Below are 21,796 nucleotides of genomic sequence, written 5' to 3' on the forward strand. Positions count from 1 at the left end.
GCTCCAAAAACAGTGACTGTGATTTGATCAACAACAAAGTCTTGAAACAATTGCCAGCCGAGCCCAAGGTGTTCGAAATCATTTATAGTTTGCTTGGAGATAATTTAAACGCCCATCTAGAATGCCCAGCAGAGTTTTTAAACAATACGGAGGTCGGTGGATTGCCAATAAACAGATTGATTTAAAAAACGGGGCAATGGTTTTATTGATGAGGAATATCAATACACCAAGAAGGGCCTCATTAATGGAACAAGACTCCAAGTGGCCAAAATGGTTAACAATTTAATAGAATGTAAAAGTCCTAACTGGAACAAGTAAGAGGGGACATATTTTGATTCCGATGATAAAAATGTGCCCGTTGGAAACAAACTTACCATTTAAAATGGAAAGCTGCCAATTTCTGTTAGCTTTATCATTTGCAATGATAATCAATAAAGCACAAGGGCAATCACTTAAAAGAGTAGCACTGCTCTTACCCAGACCAGTTTTCAGTCATGGGCTTTATGTTGCTTTAAGTAGGGCTACATATTTTGATGGTGTACCCATATTCATCGCGGAAAATTCTGACCAGGGTAATTTTCCTGAAGGTGATTGATTTCACAACTAAAAACTTAGTAAGTTATTCAAGGAAATACTTTTGTAAATAAAATAGGATGGAAAATGGATTCTCTACTTTCCATCTAAGGCTTCATTCATTACTGTATTTTATTTTCGACTTAGAATCAATATATAACACGATGGATTTGTTTTCTAAATTGATATGTTGTTTTGCGGCGCGATGAGCAGCACGGGTTCACTAGTTATTAATATTTTGTTATCACCTAACAAACAGCTTTGTTCAGGTTTCGTATCTTGTTTATTGTCTAAACATTAATACATTTCTTCGTTTTTTCGAACAAAATACATAGGCAATTTTTCTAAACTTCTATAATACACATTGTACTAGTGCCAACAAATAAAATATTGTTTTATTTGTTTTGTGTTATTGTCCATTTTTACACAATTCCCATACATTCATTTAATTTTATGGTTTTGAATCTTTCAGATACTCTTCAGAGAGTTTTTAAAAAATATCTAGATGCCAATGAGTCATCTACATCCAATGTACGGTAATGCAAAGCATGCCAACCTGACTACTATATCCAAGAAGGAATTAAATGAAAGGGAATTCCTCATGTCAAATAAATAAATTTGATCTTTATAAACACTCTAATAAGAAACTGACGTTTAACTTAATTATCAATTAAATTTTTATTCTATATGTTTTTTTATATGCATGTTTCACATCTATTGTTTTGTTGTGCTTGATCATAGTTGTGTTGAATGCAAAAATAACTAGAAGTCTAAATAAGAAAGTAATGTGTTTGAATATACTAGAGATATGTGTGAATATATTTTTATAAATAATTCATTTCATCAAGGCCTTACCTGTAGAGAAACGCTGGTAATTTAATCAAGGACTCCAGAGACTAAACCTAATTATGTTCCGGATGCTCTTCATGATAATATGCTATTTCTCTACAGGAAAATCATATGATTAGCACTTTCACAAACGAGCTATTGTGATGAAAAATCTTAAATTTATACTTCACACTAAAATTTTAAATACAATTTGATTAATGTTTCTTACAATGACTGATCATATATTTTTTGTTTTTAATTTTTTTAGTTAATTATTGCAATATTAGTCCAGTAATTTTTTATGTTACAGTAATAATCTAGATATGTTTGAAATGTTTGAAAGTCCCGCACTCTAACCACTAGACCAACTCGCCCCTCATTTGGGGGATTAAATAGTACTACTATATACAGGTCGTCCAGTGCTCGAAAACTTGGCAAACAATATGTATTGTACAGACTTCTCTACTTTCAACCCACGCTGTAAATAAAACATGTGATTGGAATTTCTTCCATTTGTATTGATTTTCTGTTTATATTTCGATGGTATTTCGTCACCAGCATGGCAACCCATAAGTTCCTTGTTAATTTTTTAAACATTTTAAATTAATTCGTTGTGCTTATTTTGAGCCTATTTTAATTTATAAAGAGATTCTGCACACCTACAGGAAAATATCTTTCTAACGGTATGCGTAGATATTCCCTACGACACACACGAGTTGAGAAAATATGTTTAGAAGATACATGCTTGCCTATTAATATATACATAGATAGATTTATAATTTGTGTGTGTATGCAATTTCAATATCACCAATTTGTTAATAACACGAATAAATGATGCTGCGCCGTTAACCAGCATGAAATTGCTGACTTGCATTTCGCCTTGAGGTCAGTATTTTGTAGAGATCCAATCAATGTAATGCATCGCTCGGACGAGTTTCAAAATACGTCATCATTGCTACATTGTATTGATATATCCGTTGTTGTCCATTGTACATTGTGATATTATATATTGGAGAGCCACATTGAAAGTATTCTATGACTTATTAGCTTTCAAATACGTCAGCAAGATATAAATACTAATGATTGATATCAATACGTTAATTCGTATCATACCAACATAGGGTAATTGTATAATCTCATGTATAAATAGTTTGTTTAGCCAAAACGGAATGTATAATGAGCCCCGCCTTGCCTTTTGGAGTCCCGCACTAATTTGTGTGAGCTGGCTTCACTCACCACTAATGACTTTACGTTTAAGCTCTTTCAAGCTAAGACCACTAAAATATATCTTGAAATACCAGTGAAATCTGAGAAAAAAGACTTAAGGCATTAAAACTCATAACATCATTTATTACAAATCTTTAAGGAAATGGAGCATATATTGTAATACTCATTTATATATACATTTATGTAGTATACATACAAAAGTATTTATGTTTTCTAACTTAGCTTGCTTAAATAATTATATGATATAAATATAGGTAGTTACCATAAGGCCAAAAAGTGTCTTTTCCACCCTCCCTCTTTTTCTGGACCCCCGCTTCTCCTCGGTCGTGAAACATGAGCTTGAGTCGAAAAGAGACACTTTACGCCCTAGTGATGAAATATAAAATGTCAAGGAATTCTATAAGAAGCTACACTTCTGATACTATAGATTACCGATGCAACTCCTTACATATTCAACTAAGCATCTTTTGTTGAAAATATTTTGCGATATTATGCTATATAAATTATTTTTGATAAAAATATGATCATCCTATTGTAAAATTTTACTAGATTGCAATAGTAAATTGTTCTTAACTTAAAGGTCAATGTAAACTACTATAAACGTCGGGAATCGGTCTCTACTCATGCTCAGAACACCAAGGTGAAGCACATGTGAACTGATTTCCGCTTAAAATGATTTTCTATTTGTTCATCTTTTCAATTTGGATTTGAAAAGGGTAATTATATTAATATTAAGTCTAAGAAATAAACGAGAAATATTGTACCCTCATAGTTAAAATATTAAATACGATTCACACAGTATGCGTATATTTGGAAGTGTTGGAAATCATTCAATAAATAATTTATTTGTTTTTTTAGTGCTTTCTGAAAAAATTACTCGAATTTCACTTTGAAAATACATCTTTGATACACAAGAGTAATGTTTATCAACAGAAGAGTTTTTATTTTTATGATTCAGATTCATAAAGGAGGTTAGAAGTACAACAATTTGTGTTGTATCAAAACCAGTCTTATAATCGGAAATCATAGACAATACAAAACATCTCAAGATTAGATTCTCGATATGACGAGCAATATCTGGAACAACATCAAACCTTATATAACACAACATTGTATGATGTTTCAGAACAATCTTTTAACCAGCTCATTTTTAATAAGTTTTTATCGACCCACCCAATATTGGTATAATAGTTATGGATATTAGTCGGATGGGTATCCAACTGTGTGTGTTTTTGAATATATCCAAAGAATTGGTGATACATATTAACCGTATAAAAAGTATATATTTTAAGATTAATCGATACCTTCTGGACTTCATTTACGTAGATTGTTCAGTATTACTAAGCTTATTTGAAAACCCCTATGTAGCCCATCTTATGTAAAGGGGGGCAAGAATTGCTCGGGGAAATCATAAGTATAATACAAGCAGAGATATCTATTTGCTTAGTGCTAATCTTTCAAAAGCACTTTATATCGAAAAAAAAAATTTATATTAAGGTAAGGCTTTTCTAAATTGTTTAAATAATCCAAACGTAATCATCCTTGTTAAAATGTCATATGAATATATTACAAAGCGTAATTTCCTTATATAGTCAATCAATAGTTAATTCATAACTAAAATTTAAAGCAAAGTTACGAAAAGTAAAGTTAAACTGTTGAATAGTTTGTGAACAGGTGGAAAAATCCCCTTTGAAAATAGTATTAATCATAATAACTGTTATTATAGATAAACTCACACGAATCTTATGGTTTTACAACTGGTTTTACACACTCATGGTTTTACAGCTGTGGTAAAAATTGCATTGCTTTTGTTTTCATAGATATATTCTTAACACGAATGCATTGTTCTGAATTCGAGAATTTATATAGTATGACATTTCCTTGTATTGTGTTACACATACCTAGTGTCTACCTGGCAGAACAATAACTACTGGATACATTGTTTTCTAACAACAGTCTCGGTGGATGCTTTGTTTCATTGACATTGAACAACAATGATAAGTCATAGAGAGCGTAATTATCATGTTGTGTTCAATATGAGCGATCTTCATGTAAGTGTAATACCGGTAATTAGTACTACTCAAAACTAACTAGTTGAATGTTGTGCATTCAAAACTGTGTTATACTTCGGTTTGGTGTTTATTGGGTTTTTAGCTATTTAATCTCCATTTTTGTCACTAGTTTACACTACAAACGTAGGTACCCTGATAAAATCATCTTAAATAACATAGATGATCTTTTTTGTGTATGGTTGTTTTACGTATTATTTCAATTTTATTTCATTTTGTAGGTTATATAATTCTTTAAGAACAGATTCATTTAATTATGTTACCTCATTTTTAAAATAATGACATGCTGGACTTATAGTGACGTCGATGATTACCTGATATCTCTTCCTCGAACTCAGAGTTGCAGTTCTGTGAAGAATGTTGCTCCTTATACTGTAAAGGGTAATTGCATTTTAAATTGCAAATAATAGAACTAATCAATATGGAATCTTTAGGATGCGCAAAAAATTTAAAATGCTAATACTGCAGAAACCCTACCTAGAAACGTTTGATAGGATGAAAGTATTTCAAGTCGGTTTATTATACAAGCCAAGTAATAATTGCTACTGTAAATACATACTGGTGTATTTAATGTATCATCATATTGTGTCATCAGGGTATGATTACAATGCTGAGTACCTGAATATAAGAGTAGAAAGGAGTAAAAAGACATGCTTTGCTTTGTTGTTGAGTAAGATCAGCTGTTTCTTAAGCCAGGGCTATTATTAAAATCTTGATGATCAAGCCACTTAGACCTTGAAGTTAATAAAGATAACAAAATATTATGTCTTCACTATATTTACCAACCTATTAAGTATTTAATAAATAAATATAAAGTAGATTACTCTATAACATTAACCTCTGGTCTCTATTCCAGGTGAAATGGGTTAAGGAAATAAGCTGCCATTAGTAACCTCCAAGAATGTCATTAGTTGTCGAGGCGTTGCTAACGGATAATATCAACCGAAATAGTCATAAATGTTGTTGGGATTCTAAATATTCTTATTACTGTTTGTATGATCTATTATGCACGATTGAAGTAAATACTTAATCAGTATAAATGGTTGATAACGTAGTGCAGATAAAAAAGTCATTTTACGTAAATTGGTAGTTTTTTTGTGATACAAATTTCTAAAATTTACCAATATGAGAAAACAGGAACATTATATAACTATTCTGAGGAAGGGCTTCGGAAGGTTTAAATCCTTATAATCCCTTCATTATCTTGAAAGCTTACACAAACCCGAGATACATATAAACAAAAATATTTTGTCCTTATATTCTATTTTTATTATTTATATAAACTACATTACATCACTTCAAACTAAGTTAACATAATAATTATTTTTTTATCGATAGGAAAATAAATTCAACATTTTAATAATTGCATTGAATTTATACTATGTCATTGATGTTTATTTATCTACATGAAGTCAAAGCTAGATACTTGATATATCTTTGTGCAATGAGTTTTTACTTTATGTAATTTTGAACGAAACATGAAACCTAACACTACCGTATGTTTGTTTTAACTTTGAAAAATCTTTTTAATACTATACTTTTCCCAAGTGGATTTATTAATTTAACGACTTACTAAATCTTTGTTTCTTATATGTTTAACAATTTTCACATTTTACATTCTTAAACAGATTTACCGAAACACAACGACTTTTAAGAATGAATTTTTTTGATAGAATGAACGGAGTACATTATCAACAATTTCCATTATTAGTTCAAATAGGTAGTACCAATTAATATTAATACCTCATGTTATACAATTACATCGTCTTGTGCAGTCTAGCAGTAATAGATTCGAATGGTTAATTAACAAACAGATAATTACATGAGATTGCGTCTCAGATAAACCTCAAGGCTTAACCTGATTGAGCAAAACACTACTTGATATTGGATTACATCATGAATGTGAGTTTTTAACAGGAGTATTGTTTTTATATTAATTCACTTTTGCTATCTCCAACAGTCATTGCCAATTGTAGATTTTTTTGTGGAATATGGAATTACACTTAGAAAGTTTTGAAATTCAATTTTTAAGATTTAAATATTTTTACACACATTAATAAATTAGAATATTTATTTGTTTAAATAGAACGAGAAAAATTATTTTTTGTACATAAAAATCTGTGTAAACATTCTAAAAGGGTTTTTAGTTCTTTAAATTAAAAACGTTTTGGCTTTTAAATCGATAGGAAATCCATTAAAGTGAAGACATGTTAACCCGAAGTGATCTCAGCAAAGTCATTTTTTAACTCCAAATGAAGGTATGTATTGTCCACTTTGAAAGCATAGTTTAAACTATATAATTTTAAAATATCCTATTTGATGGAGAGACATAAAGTTAATATAAAATGTACATTTTTTAATTATTTGAAGATATATTTTTCTTTTAAAATTACATGTCTTAAATCAAGGGGATTTGAATGTTGTCATGGATATACAAGCTAGTATCAATGCATTAAATCCATCTCAATGAGTTGAACAAAATGAAATCCAAAATAGGAAATCTATTTCTATAATAAACAGTCGGTTTTTTCATTTGTTACATTTACTACTGTTATAAATTTGGGTTCGACTAGATGGAAATTAAACAATCAATACAAATATTTATGGTGAAAAAAAAAACCTACTACCAAGTTCCTGATAATTTTACTAATAAATCTCTATTACCCTGCAGTATATACCTAATGTGAACGTAATTACAGCAATAAACACTTCATGGTTCAATATTAGCTTCGTATACAGTCATTAATGACTTTGGACGTTAATAAAAAATACAAAAATTGTCCAAGCTAATTGTGGAATAAAATAGTTGATTAATTTAAGTAAAGTAAGGACCAATTCAATTTAGTTAAAACTCTAAAGTTTGTTTTACTTTTTTATTAACACAGAGAAAATATAGAATAAATAGTGTCTTCCCCTTTTTCTGTAACAAACACTAGGCACAACTAATAAATATGTATTTTTTCCGTTATGAGGAATTTGAAGTATGTACTTTAAGATCTCTGTTTGTCGTAAGAAGGATAATTTCAGTCCAAACATTCGATTTCTCACCTGTTACGGTGCTGTGTCATCTGTTTAAGAAGATTATCTTCGTTAGTCTCATATCTTTGGTGAACTGATGTGGCAGATGGGATTATTTGAATGCATGTTCTCAGTTTAAAGGCTAGGGATCAGATTCTTAGCTCTGTATTTTTTTTTATAACCAGTGCAATGCAAAATTAGTTATTGTCTAAACAATAAAGTATTTTCAAAAGAGGATGAAAAACAAAAAAATGTGATGTGTTTTTATAGATTCTCTCCCAAAGTAAATTAATGATTAGCTTAAACCCCGTTTTTTGGGTTGGTAAGCAGAGGCGTTATAGTTTATTAGCACCTTCTAAATCTATGTTTAATCTTTAATCTCTGAATGCTTTTTTGACATATAAACGCAAATTTAATCTTATATTTGCGTTTATTCAAGGAAAACTATTTCTTTAATCAAACATTGGGTATTTTCCGAAACTTTATAACACACTTTTACACAAGTACAGGAGTGATATGAATTAACTGCCAGTTAAGGATTAAGAATCTCTTGAATTACATTTTTGAGTAAATGAAAAAAAATATTTAAAAAATATGTTTATAAATTGGATAAGAAATTTCAAAGGCTATGTTTTAGTAGCAGAAGCAGTCATACTATAGGAAATATCATAGACAAAACAACAAAACGTCTCAAGATTATATTATAGAACGAGCAATATCAGATTCTCTATGAAACGTTTTGTAACACAACATTGTAACATATCGACATAGCTTTTTATAGATCGCTTTTAAACATTATTTTGTTCGATTTTCGTTCCAAGTCATATTTAAGGTATAAGAAACTTTGGCTGTAACTATGGCATGATTTTGAAGCAAATAATAGAAGAAACTTGCCTTCCATCTTGGTTGAGTTTAGATCTACCATAGCCGTCTCTCTACATTTTCCTTTTAATAATTGCTCTAGTTTAGAACTTTTCTTTAAAATCAGGATAAAAATTATCCATAACTCAATCATGTGATTAGTAAAACTTAAGCGCATCTAATGAAGTTTTAATGACTGGCATAGCTACATTAACATGCGGAAATAAACGTCGGTTGAAAGCAATATATCGTTGAAATGATCTCTCGGACATTGGTTGTTGGTCATTTGCCAGTAAATCTTTATGTTGATGAGTTTTCTGTCTAAGCTGTGTAACAAAATTTATTCCACTATAGCGTGTTAATTTATATTCAATGGCACCAAATTAAAAAAAAAAAAACTTTGATGTTATGAAAGTTAAAGGGACTACTTAATATATCATTTAATATCTGTATAATCACTGAACCAACTTATAGTCTATCGTTTATGAGAAACAATTCCAGAATTCCAGAAACATTCCAGAATTTGAGTTATCAGGAATGTTAGTTCACAAAACGTATAACTCGAATACGTAAAACTAGCAGTTTAAACCCTGTTAAAAGAGAGAAACACATATGAAAGGTTTCTGCTCATGTGTAATACGAGTAAATTTGAGTTTAGCACTTTGACAGTTGATTAAAAGCTATTACATATGTTCTTCCTTTACACTACAGTGTCTAAGTACTAAATAAGAAAACTTCTGTTAGAACTACTCATTTCAAATATTTAATTCGTAAGATTATACCCTTCAGGACATAACATGAGGTGCGTGGGTGTTATCCACGCTCTTTTGTGACTAAACTACGTATATGACTGTAATACAATGTTCTTTTATGATATTGGTTTTTAGTTATTGGTAAAGTGGATTATGTCCCCCATCTTTTTAACCAAACACCTGTATTCATATAAAATATATTCTATTTTAACTCATAACAAAAAACTCATAAATAAACCACGTATTCTCAAGTGCTGTATAATTACACCAGTCTGGATTGCTAATCCTCCCAAATCTTCATTGGATGTAATCCTACAGTAATTGAATGCTAATATGTAGAAGACCTTAACACTGAACGAGATGCGTAACCCAAATGTGTGTTTTACCTATAATTTGAAACTTGGTACAGTTGTTGACACTAGGATATGTTTTTGATGTAAAATTATAGAAGGTTTCCTTTGTTTATAGGTGATTATATTTTACAATAACTACAGTCGTTATTCCTTAATACACTAAATTGTGGTTTCTATCAACAATCACTTACACTAGAAATAATATTATGATCAGTACACACGATTCAATCGAGATGTCAGTAAACTATTGATTATGAAAAAAAATGTTGCATACTTCCTTATACACAGCGATTAATAGCGCTGTACAACATCATCCATTTGTATTGTCCAGTTGAATACTTGGTCTTACAAGAGCACTATGGGTTATAACTATTTTAATGTGTTTTTTATTGTCCATCTCAAAAAAACTAAATTAGGCACCGCTCATTGATTCCTCTTTCCAAAAAGTCATCACTAAGTAGAACATTGACAATATTACTTCTTATACATGTGATGACATGAACAACCTTAGAGCTACGTGACCTTTGTAAAGACACGTACATGAACGTGTCGGCAGCTTGTTAGAGATTACGTGACTACAGCTTTATGTACAACTTATCACTTCGGTATCGCTGATTATGATTTTACATATTTTACTACCTGATATAAGTATATTAGATTATTGTTGCCGTAAGGTTTTAAGATCTGTGACTACTTTGTAGTATTTGGTTACAAATGTTTTGAAAATATTTTAAATTCAAACGCTAAATTTAAACATTGAAACTGTTTGGTAAAATTTTGCAGATATATTTCTTTGAGAATTAATTGTAGGTACCGGTAATACATAAAAACACATTTGACGTATATTTGATATTGAGGTTATTCAAGTAATGGATGTATACACAAATAATGTATGAGTAATAATATATGTATGTGTGTTGTAATATTACAAGGGTAATATTAAGAAGTTAAGTATGGAACATTATATCTTATAAAGGGAAAATTTACAAGCAGTGAATAATCAAACAGAGCTAAAGCCATGAAACAAATACTAAAAATTCCAAATTGGACCAAATAAATACGGTATTACGACTACTATTTTTTTTAAGGCAAACCTTGTTTTATAGTCTCATTGAATACGTATAGTTACTAGTATTACACTCACTTCTAGTTGAGTCACATTCAACACAACATGATAATTACCTCTATGACTTATCATTGTTGTTCGATGTCAATTGAACAAAGCAGGCTTTTGTTGTTATGAAACAATGTATCCAGTTGTTATTGTTCTGCCAGGTAGGCACAAGGTCTGACAAGGAAACACAAATGAAAAACCATTAACGGCTTTAATCTTGTAAGTCATATAAAATAAAATATTTCTCAGTGTCTCAGGTTTTGAATTGACCAAACCTCACTTTAAATACAGTAAATGCATTAAATTAGTAACTTATAATTTAAGATGTACGCTTATTGGTATTATTAGTAAGGAAACAAACTATTAAATTCAAACATTAAAACTAAGTGTAAAAATATAAAAAAAGATTTGGCATAGCAATGGTTTGTCAAACAGAATGTAACTATTATACGTTGTTATTATTTTAATTAAGTGTATTTGTTTACTTCTACGGTAAAAACAATCACTTAGCACTTAAACTACTAGATCATTTCTAAGTGTTTACTCTGATATAAACAACAATGAGTTAAACGGTTAGGTGCAATAATTTTCCCTTACATTAATCTTACTGGAATAAATGTACAAAAAACTGTCTTATTTTGGAGACAAATAAAATAACTACAGTATCTGCCATTTTATAGTTGTAACTCATGGAGTTATCAGATAGCCGAAGGTTTTTAGAAATTAGTGTCTTCAATTCGGATAAACCTATGAGATATTTGACAGTATTCTCGATTATACATGGTGGGTCGGTGGCTCAGTTGGTAGCGGCACGGACTTCGGGCCCAAGGCAGTGATGTCGTGGGTTCGGATCCTGGTCACTGCCACCAAAATTTATCAGTACAATTCACCTTCGTACTGTACCGGCTCACCCTTTGCTTTGCTGGATACGTTCCACGCACAGATCTGTATGTCGGGCAAATGCAAGGTTTAAAGAGACCGCCAACCTCTTTATAAAAAAAACAAAAAAACAGTTGTACATGTAACCTTAACTTGTAATCTGTTAGTTAACACTGTTACTCTACTTGTTACACTATCAAACTGCCAAATCCAGTTGAGATTAGGATCTCCTCATGGGTCTTGTTCATAAAGATTATCTAGACCCACTCTATACTTTTCTGGTATTTATTTTATTTACTTTATTTCATTGACTATTACATTTTCAACTAAGAAACTTCAGAAGGAACAAGACACTAATCATAAATGTGTTTTGTTTTTTATTATTCACACCATAGTAACAAATTACGTTTTCTAACTATTTGGAACAACCTAGAATTGCTTTGATAGTTCAAATTTTATTTTGCATTGCCTTTTACGTTTAAAAAATGGTAATGAAGATTATTCAACCTCATTACACAGTTTTATTTTTTTTTTCGTTTAAAAAGTCTAAATTTTTTTACTTTTACCTAATAATGTTTAAAACTTCTCGAATATTAATTTCGAACGTGTTCCTTAACACTACTAAATTTCTAAATCAAACACTGATATACTGTGTTGACAACAATTTATAGTTTCAATGTAATTTGTAGGAAACTCTGATTATTGAACAATTATGGATAAAAAATATCAGCAATCTGACTCTCACTTTCTCCCATTAGCTGCCAACAACCCTTATCATGAGCAAGCAGTGGGAGAAAGTATGGTATTTTATGGGTTGAATCACAAAAGTTTCAATAACTCTTGAACCGTAATTTTTACAGCAATTGGGGTTGTACCGTCCCGTTAGAGTTGTAGGAACAGTAAAATACAAATTTCAATCATAATCGGTGGGGAGTTTTTTTACATGAGAAATACACTAAAGTGACATTTATATTAACCTATTATCAATCTCTAATTAAAGCCAATATGTAGTAAAAAACATAATCTGACATCTAATTACTATACAGCACGATGTTATCTTCCCTTATACAATTCCAAAAGCTGCTGAAAGCGTAAATACATAGGAAAGTGTAATGTTGTTATTCAAATCTGAACCAAAGTTGAATACAAATGTTATATTGGATAAGGGTGTAAAACTTTACAACGAGAACTTTTTATCGGTTTGTTTTACTTTAAGCTTGTTACTAAACCAATTTCATGCAATTCTTGGTGGTTTCATATTACATACAGTTTGCAATATATTTTAAGTTTCTAAATAGTTATTAAAAAGATAACATGATTACCCTGCACTGATCGAAGATAAAAAAATCGAGCAGATAGATTGAAGGAGGATACATAATCATAATTATAACTAAACGAACTAAGGATGATACGTTTACAAACTTATTGGCTTAAATGCTTATTAAATAAAATAGTGTAAAATAGTTTTTCAGTATTTTATATGAAGCTGAATATACCAACTTATAGAACTAAAAACAGAATTTGAATTAGTCCAAATGTATTAACTAAAGTTGTATAGAATTGTATGCTTAAATAGAAGAATACTTCCAAAAGCTTTTATTAGTCGAAAAAACCATTTCTGTCAATCTTAAAAAAATTCTTAATTTATTTATCTGATCTATGAATGTTGTGTCAGTGTTAAATAAAAGAATAGTTTTCATGTACTTTTATTTTATTCACAATTATTAGAATTTACACAAAATCATAACAACAAATGTAAATAATAATTATATCTGAACTGAGAAAGCTGACTTTTAAGAAAGGTAAATAGAAATCTGAAGTACAGTTTATATAATCAGTAATATTAGAAAGTAAAGTATTTGCATACTAGATCTATGTTCATAAATATTTAGATCCAAACTACTTAGTTTTGTCTAGTAATATTATCATTATATTGTTATGATTAATTGCTATAAAAAATAAATAGACTTTCCAAACTAAGAGCTGCAAGTAAAAGATCATCTCACAATTTACAATGGACTACAATGGAGATAAGCCATTCATTAAACCATTTTAAAAAGCTTAACACCAAGCATTATATTTTACCTTGCTGACGTATTTGAAGGTTAATAAAGTATAGAATACTTTCAATGTGGCTCTCTATTATTAAAGATCACAATGTACAATGGTCAACAACGGAGATATCAATACAATGTAGCAATCCTTCCAATGATGACGTCTTTTGAAACTCGTCCGAGCGATGCATTTCATTGATTGGATCTTTATAAAATACTGACCTCAAGTCGAAATATTCCACATCATCTTTTCCATTCAATTGTAACACTACTTTCCGTTCTTTACTTTCCGTGTATCAATTAAACACATTGATGATGTGATTCAAAATTTATGACGTTTTAAATTAAAATTCATTGGTAGATTTTTAACTGAGCGGAGCGAGTGAAGCACTTTAACTTCAATGCAAACTTACATTATCACTCAATGACCGCTGATCATATTTCAGCCAAACATACCAAGTTTATTTTGCATAATACTGAGAATGGTAAAAAATTAACACATTTCAATGAAATAATGGTAATATAATGTAAGACGAACTTAAAGTTTTCAATTTTTAACATAAGGCTTATGGGTTGCCCAGTAGCCATGGTAATGCATAACAAAGAAGAATGTTAACATATGGTCTTAACAAACCATCTACAGTATACAAGCAAATTACATCATAGAGACTAAAAGATACCTCCGAACATTTAATGTACTTAGGATGTATTAAAAATGGGATGAATATTAAATGGTCCCTTAAGAGTATTTTATGTTTGTGAATTTACATTAAAATAGGCCTATCTAGTTCATATTACATTCTTAGTTAAATTCTATGTTGAAATGCATTCTCGACGACGTTCTGACTTTGGTAGAAGGTAAAGAAGAACAATAAAATATTTTAAAGCACAATTGACCTATTTTAATAGGGTATTTACTCATGTTACAATATATTTTAAAAGCAATTGAGTACCATTTGCGGGTAAATAAATACAGAGTACCATTACAGCGAGCCTTTGAAATAATTTAAATGTAAGTAGATAAGTTCACAGTCAAAATAATAGTTTTAATTAACAAGTGGTATTATTATATTGATTGAAAATCTTTTTAAATTTCTTTCCTCATAAAAAAAACTATAACGTGTAGCAAGATAAAAATTCTGTAACATAAACTTTTTCACACAGTACATTCAAGAGAGCTTGTACTTCATTATCATAAGTAAACATATATTTAAGCTTAAACATCAAAAAAGTTTAATGTGGAAAACAGCATTTCATCATGATGAGTATCCGGAACCAAAATTAGGTATAGTCTCAAGAGTCCTTAATTAAATTAATTAACTCTCTCTAGGTAAGATGTAATACATTATTTAGAAAAATAAACTGTAAATTAAACTAACTCCTAACGTACTAATTGGAAAGCATATCTTGGGAAATTAAATGGAAAATATTTTAACAATTAATAAGTAAAAAACTACGTATTATGTTGCATGTATTGCAAATCTACAAAGCACAACGTAATAAAAAAAGTGAGATATATGGGACAGTAAGTAACTCATTACAAATAAAAGTATGAAGTTTGGTATATGGAACATGAACCTAGTCCATTTTAAGCAATCGTCATATATCATACTGTTTTCATAGTGTATTCATACTTCAGCTCAATTCAGTTCTAAGAGCAAAAAAGTGTTTTAACTATTATTTTTGCCTTTATAGTACTAAACTAAAGAGGGGTGCAAAGACCTAGTTAAACGATATAAACTACATAAAAATACCTCTAAAATTATACGACTCAAATCGTTTAACCTCTCTGATGCTTCCTTGTAATACTGATTAAAACGTTCCAGCTGGAAGGGCAGCTTAGAGAATGTAAAATATGACACGATTAGGGATAATCTCTCTAAATACCCCTGAAGCCGTCACTTGCCCTCATGTATCACAGGGATAAATGTTTCTTATTTCATTTCCTACATTTTCAATTCATTGGCGAATTTTTGTTCTAAAATAAAAAATATTTTTATATCATACATTCACTAAGGCATGTTTGTAATATCAATTATTTCAATAACATAATCAAGGATTACTACAACAATATTAGAATGAATCGTTATACAACCTTAATAGAAAACTCGATATGACAACAATTTCCTGGCAAATGACAATGTCCGAGAGAGCATTCCAACGATATGTGGTGTTTTTAACCAACGTTTATAATTATCGTGGATAATATCGAACAGCCACTGAAGAGTTATTTACTATCTCAAAAAAATATTTTTCAAACACAAGAGTGATTTTAATTATTTAAATATCTAGTAAACTGTGAAATACGAAATATTCTTTTCTATTTTTTTATCGTTTTACGAGTTGGAACGTATAGGGTCCAAGGAAACTTAAGAAAAACATAATATGCAATTTCTAAACAATTTGTATCTTTAGATTTCTTGGCAATTATTCAATAGTTTAGTTTTTCTCTTTTTAGTGTTGTCTAACAAGCATTGATTGTTTTGCACTCGTAACTCAATTATCATTGATGATGAGTAATAGTAATATTTCTCAACCCAAAACATTTTCTTGGAGTTTCAAGGTTATAATTTTAGACATTGGTTAGACAAGATATAACAAAAAATTCACAGGTAGTCAACACAATTTCCGATTGTTGATCATATTATTATTGACGTTTCATTATTAAATACATAAAAGTAGAACAAGGTATTGCTTAAAACATATTTAAGAAGTTGCTATTGTTAGTGTTGTTATGCAACAACAATTGTCATACAACGATTGTGTTGTTGTATCAAACCCAGTCTTATAATCGGAAATCAAAGCCAATACAACAAAACATCTCCTCAAGATTAGATTCTCGATATGACGAGCAATATCTGGAACAATATCAAACCTTTTATAACACAACATTGTACGATGTTTCAGAACAATATTTTACACACCAGCTTCCCAAGCTTATAACATGATCCCCTGTAATAACTTTAAATAATGCATTTTATCAACAAGTACAATATACCCATCCAATCAAGTAGATAAATATTATCATATAAAATAGATTATGTGTTACTATAAATAAGGGTTAAGCAGTTTAAATGATCGTAAAACATGATGCATGCAGTTTAAAACATCTTATCATCATTATGCTGCTTTAATATGTAAAATATCTTATCAGATGAGAATAAATATAACATTTTTCTAACTAATAAAAAATCAAATATTTTTTTCGGAAATTTGAAATTAAATTTTTTAATTCAAGGGGATTTGAATGTTTTTTTGTTAATACGAGCTAGGAAATGCCCCGCTAGAAAAACAGGCCATGCTGCAGGATCCATGACGTCACACTAGTGGATAGATATCATTGATAAATTTATTGCCATCACCATTCCCATATGTTTTAGGTAAATAAACAAGCTGTCTGTTTGTAAGATTTTAATGTTAAGAGTTTAGTACAACTATCCACCACTGTGACGTAGTGCTGCGCTGCCCGTGCTGCAGCATGGCCTGTTTTTTCTAGTGGGGCCTTGGCTAGGATCAACCCATTAAATCCATCTAAATGTGTTGAATAAAATAATATTTAAAACGAGTAAAACAATTTTTATAATAAACAGACTATTTTGTAATGATCAGTTATAGATTTAGGTTCGACCAGTTCGATGAAACACTAAATTCAAATATTTTTTTTTTGATAAACCAATTCCTAAAGATAATTTTAGTGATATACCTTTATTATCCTGGAATAAGTACCCAATGTGAACGTAATTACAACAATAAACACTTCAAGGTGTTACACGAGCTTCATTTATTGTTAATAATTTGACTCTCCATTTTAATAAAATATTTTAGAAAAAATATTCAAGTTTTTTGTAGGATAAAATAGTTGATGTATTTAAGGCAAATATGTGCTAATTAAATTTAAGATTTTATGATCTTTTTTGAAGATTATCTACTCTTATTTCTGCGATAATAACTATTTAAATAATGTATGGATCATATTTCCGTTTATGAGGAATGTGATAGACGTACCATTTGATGAATGGATGAAATGGAGATGAATGGAAGCGTCCTAAGAAGGCAAATACACATCTAAATATGCAATTTCTCACCTGTAATGTAACGTTGTTAAGAGTTTTATATTGTTAGTCTTATATCTTTGGAGAACTTATATTCATTGAACGCATGCTCCCAGTTTAAACTAAACTCTATAGATCAAAACTCTCAGCTATTTATTTATATTATTTTATTAATGCTAGTTATTATGTCTATTATGTCTAAACATTAAGTAATTTTTAATTAATGATGTAATGTGCCTATGGTATTATTTGTTCGGTGTACACTCCCTCAATAAAATTAAAAATGCTATTTTTTTTTAGGGTTATTGACATTCTAGTCCATCAACACCTTTTACATCTATGTGATCTTAAATCCCTGAAAGCTGGTTATGAAATCTAATAATAATAATGGGTTTGGTATTTTATTTTTATAAGTTAGGCAGGTCTTAAAGGTTGTGTAGCATAAAGTTACCGTATATTTGAAATATAACCTTTATTAGAGCCATCGTAATTTTATGATTTCAGCAACTTTCAAAACAGGACATGTGTATAGTTGATTTTTCTCCCATATCTACAGTCTACGTTGCAAAACAATAACTACTGGATACATTGTTTCCTAACAACAAAAGCCTGCTTTGTTTCATTGTCATCGAACAACAATAATAAGTCATGGAGAGGTAATTATCATATTGTATTGAATAACACAGTTGTGAAGTGAGGAGGTAAGAGTTACAGCTTTAGGTTCGTGGAGGAAATATATTTAATAGATATAAACAGTAAAATATACAATCGTAAGTGTTGAGTTGTGTTTTCAACAAAGTAGAACAAGAGGAATAAATAATATATTTCCAAATAATAATTTTTCCATTTTAAAAATTACAGCAATTCTATCATCCAAAACAAATCGTTTATTTAAACTTGAGAAGATGCATTTTAAGATAGCCACAAACAAAAAGATAGCCATTTTTACTAGATGACGTAGCAGGCAAGAAAGTAACTATTCAGATCTGCATTTTACTCTTCAAAAGGCTATTGTGATATTTACCATAAAAACAATGTTTTTCAATTTAAGTCCTATTTAAGGGAAAAGGAAACTTTGGCTTCAACTATGACATAATTTTGCAGCAAATAATAGAATAAACTTGCCTTGGTGACACTTAAGTTTAATTTCGGTCTACATTGTCACTCTATTCATTGCTCGAGCTTAGACCTACTCTTCATAATCAGGATAATTATACTATATTGGAAATTAAACAAGCCTAGCCTCCAAGGACTCTTAAGCATGTGAAGGTCCCACGTACCCTTTGTTTATGTTTTGGTCTTCATATTCGTAGGAATCTCTTTTTCAAAGCAAAATTTAAAAGATTGACAAAAGAAAACTATTCTAAGCGGAAATCGGTTAACAAGTTTTCCATTACGGTCTTGTGATCATGAAAAAAAAACTTCTTTCTACGATTACATTATATTGAACTATGAAGTAAGAACGGTTTGCTATAGGCAATACTCAAAATATATACAGTAGGATAAGTAATACATTTATTAACAAGTTTTTGGATTGTATAAGTAATTTACCAATGTAATATTTATTATGTAGTATTACTTATTTCGATATGCAAAGAGTTGCATGGGTTATCAATACAGTAGTATCAAAAGAGTAATCCATTTCTTATGGAATATTTTATACAACACCTTTATGTATGAGGAATTTGGTTTTATGTGTGTTATAAGTAGTTGGTTTAAAAAGTTAAAAGTCCCTTCTTAATGTTTTAAAGGTGCTTCATTGATGAAATTTTACACATTTACGCATACAAATGTATACATTTTTAACTTTACCTAGGATTCATAATTTTAAGTGATAAAGAGGTTAGCCCTACTATTTTGTTAAACAAAATAGAATCTAATAGAGAACACATTTTAAGTACATGTTGATGTATAATATCAATAACTTTAATGAAGACGGTTTGTACTTATTTATAGTACGCATATGGAGGTGTAGTGGAAGAGGATGTTTATGGAGTTATACAATGTTACTGTATTTTACTGGCTGCAAGTCGTAAAAAGACACCTTGGAGTGTATTTCATGGTTGAGATGTTAGCTTTTCTAATGTTATCCAGACGAAATACGTAAGGGTAGTTATATGCAGAAGACATTTTATTTACTCAACGAATCCGTTACGTTAATTTATTTTCTGCCTAAACACGTCTATATTATTGCAGGATTGAACAACATATTATAACGAACAAAATATTATGAATTGATTTGAACTATAAATTAAGGTCTTTGCTTTTTCCACACAATTTTAACACTTATAATTGACTATATTGTGTACCAATATCCCACTGTATTCAATGTTTTTATAGAAAGATTTTAATATTTACAACATTTACAATTACCATGTAAAAAACGTGTACCTATTGATATTTGTAAGCAATATTTAGTAAGAGATGAGTAGCATCAGTGTTGATAAACAGTGTCGTGACATGCTGTGATATTTTGTGATTATTTTAATATTTTAGGAAATATTTTATCTTGCTACAACAGAAACATTAAGATCGGTATTCGGCCGTTTTAACTTTTATTTAAAACTTGTAAACAGATTTAAATTGTAAAAACGAGTACAAGGTAAATAATGCAAGTTGGTGAAATCTAGCTTAAAAAAATATTGATGTGCACTTTTTTGTAATTCTTTCTATTTGTAATAACCTTGAAAGGTTTGTTGATACTAAAATATTTTTTATTAAAAGCGTAACGTATAAAACCAGTGCCTTCATGATTGGCGTTATGTTTATACCCCAGGAGAATATACTATGTGCTGCGTGATAAAATTATTGCTATCATACATGTTATCTCAGCATGTAATCTGTTACTCAAAGTTACTCTACCTGTTACATTATCATACTGTCAGATTCAGTTGTGTTTAGGATCTCCCCATGGGTCTTGTACATTACGTTTATCTAGACAGACTCATTTAATAAAGGTTTTTCTTATATCTTTTCACTTTCAGAACGTTTCACGGATGCTGTATAGTCTTTTTGCCGATTCCACTGACATTTCAAGATATATTTAAGTGGTCTTAGATTGAAAGAGCTTAAACGTAATGTCATTAGTGGTGAGTGAAGTTAGCTCACACTTACTAGTGCGGGCCTCCAAAAGGCAAGCTGAGGCTCGTTATACATTCCGTTTTGGCTAAACAAACTATTTATACATGAGAGTAACTATGTATCGATAAGAGTGTATAAATTATGTTCATATGAATTGATTCTCAATGCAGATGACATTTTAAATAACGTGATTTTATTCAGATTCTCAAGTGTGATAGGTTATAGGCTAGGCTTAAAAGTGCATAAATGTTAGTTTATATATTATTTATCAAATGTTATTCAGTTTAATAAGTCAAATTTATGATCCTTAAATTGGTCTTATAATAAATAAATATTTCAACAGTATTACTTACTAACCCGTTTAAATGCTTAGCAAAATTTGTGATACAATCTGCATAAATATCTAGCTGGGTAGGTGAGTGGTTTTAGTGCTCGCCTAACAATCAAATGGTCGCCGGTTCAATCCTGAGAAAAGTCAGTAGCTTTTTGATTGTTTGAAATTGGACCCAGCTGTTCCTGATCATTTTTGGTTTGATATACATAATCCTGGCTAATTAAGCAGCTGACCTAAGTCATCAACAAATCTATGGATCCCACCTTATTTTACACTTATCATTCACTCACGCACCTAAGTAGCTTCCCAATAACTGATAATAATAATGCATGATGAAGTTTATCGTTAAATTAAAAATGCATAATTCGTGAAGAATGTTTTTTACATTAAGATTAAATTGCAGTAAAAAATAAAATCTTATATCTAACATTGAAACTTATTGTTTTATTTTTATGTAGTAATGCTGTGTACCATGTTTGCTAGAAATAATAAATAAGGAAAATTAATTTCTAAAAAATATGCAGCATAATTTCAACGTTTTGTATTGGCATAAGAGAATAGGGGTCTTTCTTTCACTTAGGAATGTTTTCAATGAGTACTT

This window comes from Macrosteles quadrilineatus, unplaced genomic scaffold (assembly GCF_028750875.1).
Source record: "Macrosteles quadrilineatus isolate MER2022 unplaced genomic scaffold, UCM_ALF_1.0 Scaffold_8__2_contigs__length_117827958, whole genome shotgun sequence".
NCBI lineage: Eukaryota > Metazoa > Arthropoda > Insecta > Hemiptera > Cicadellidae > Macrosteles > Macrosteles quadrilineatus.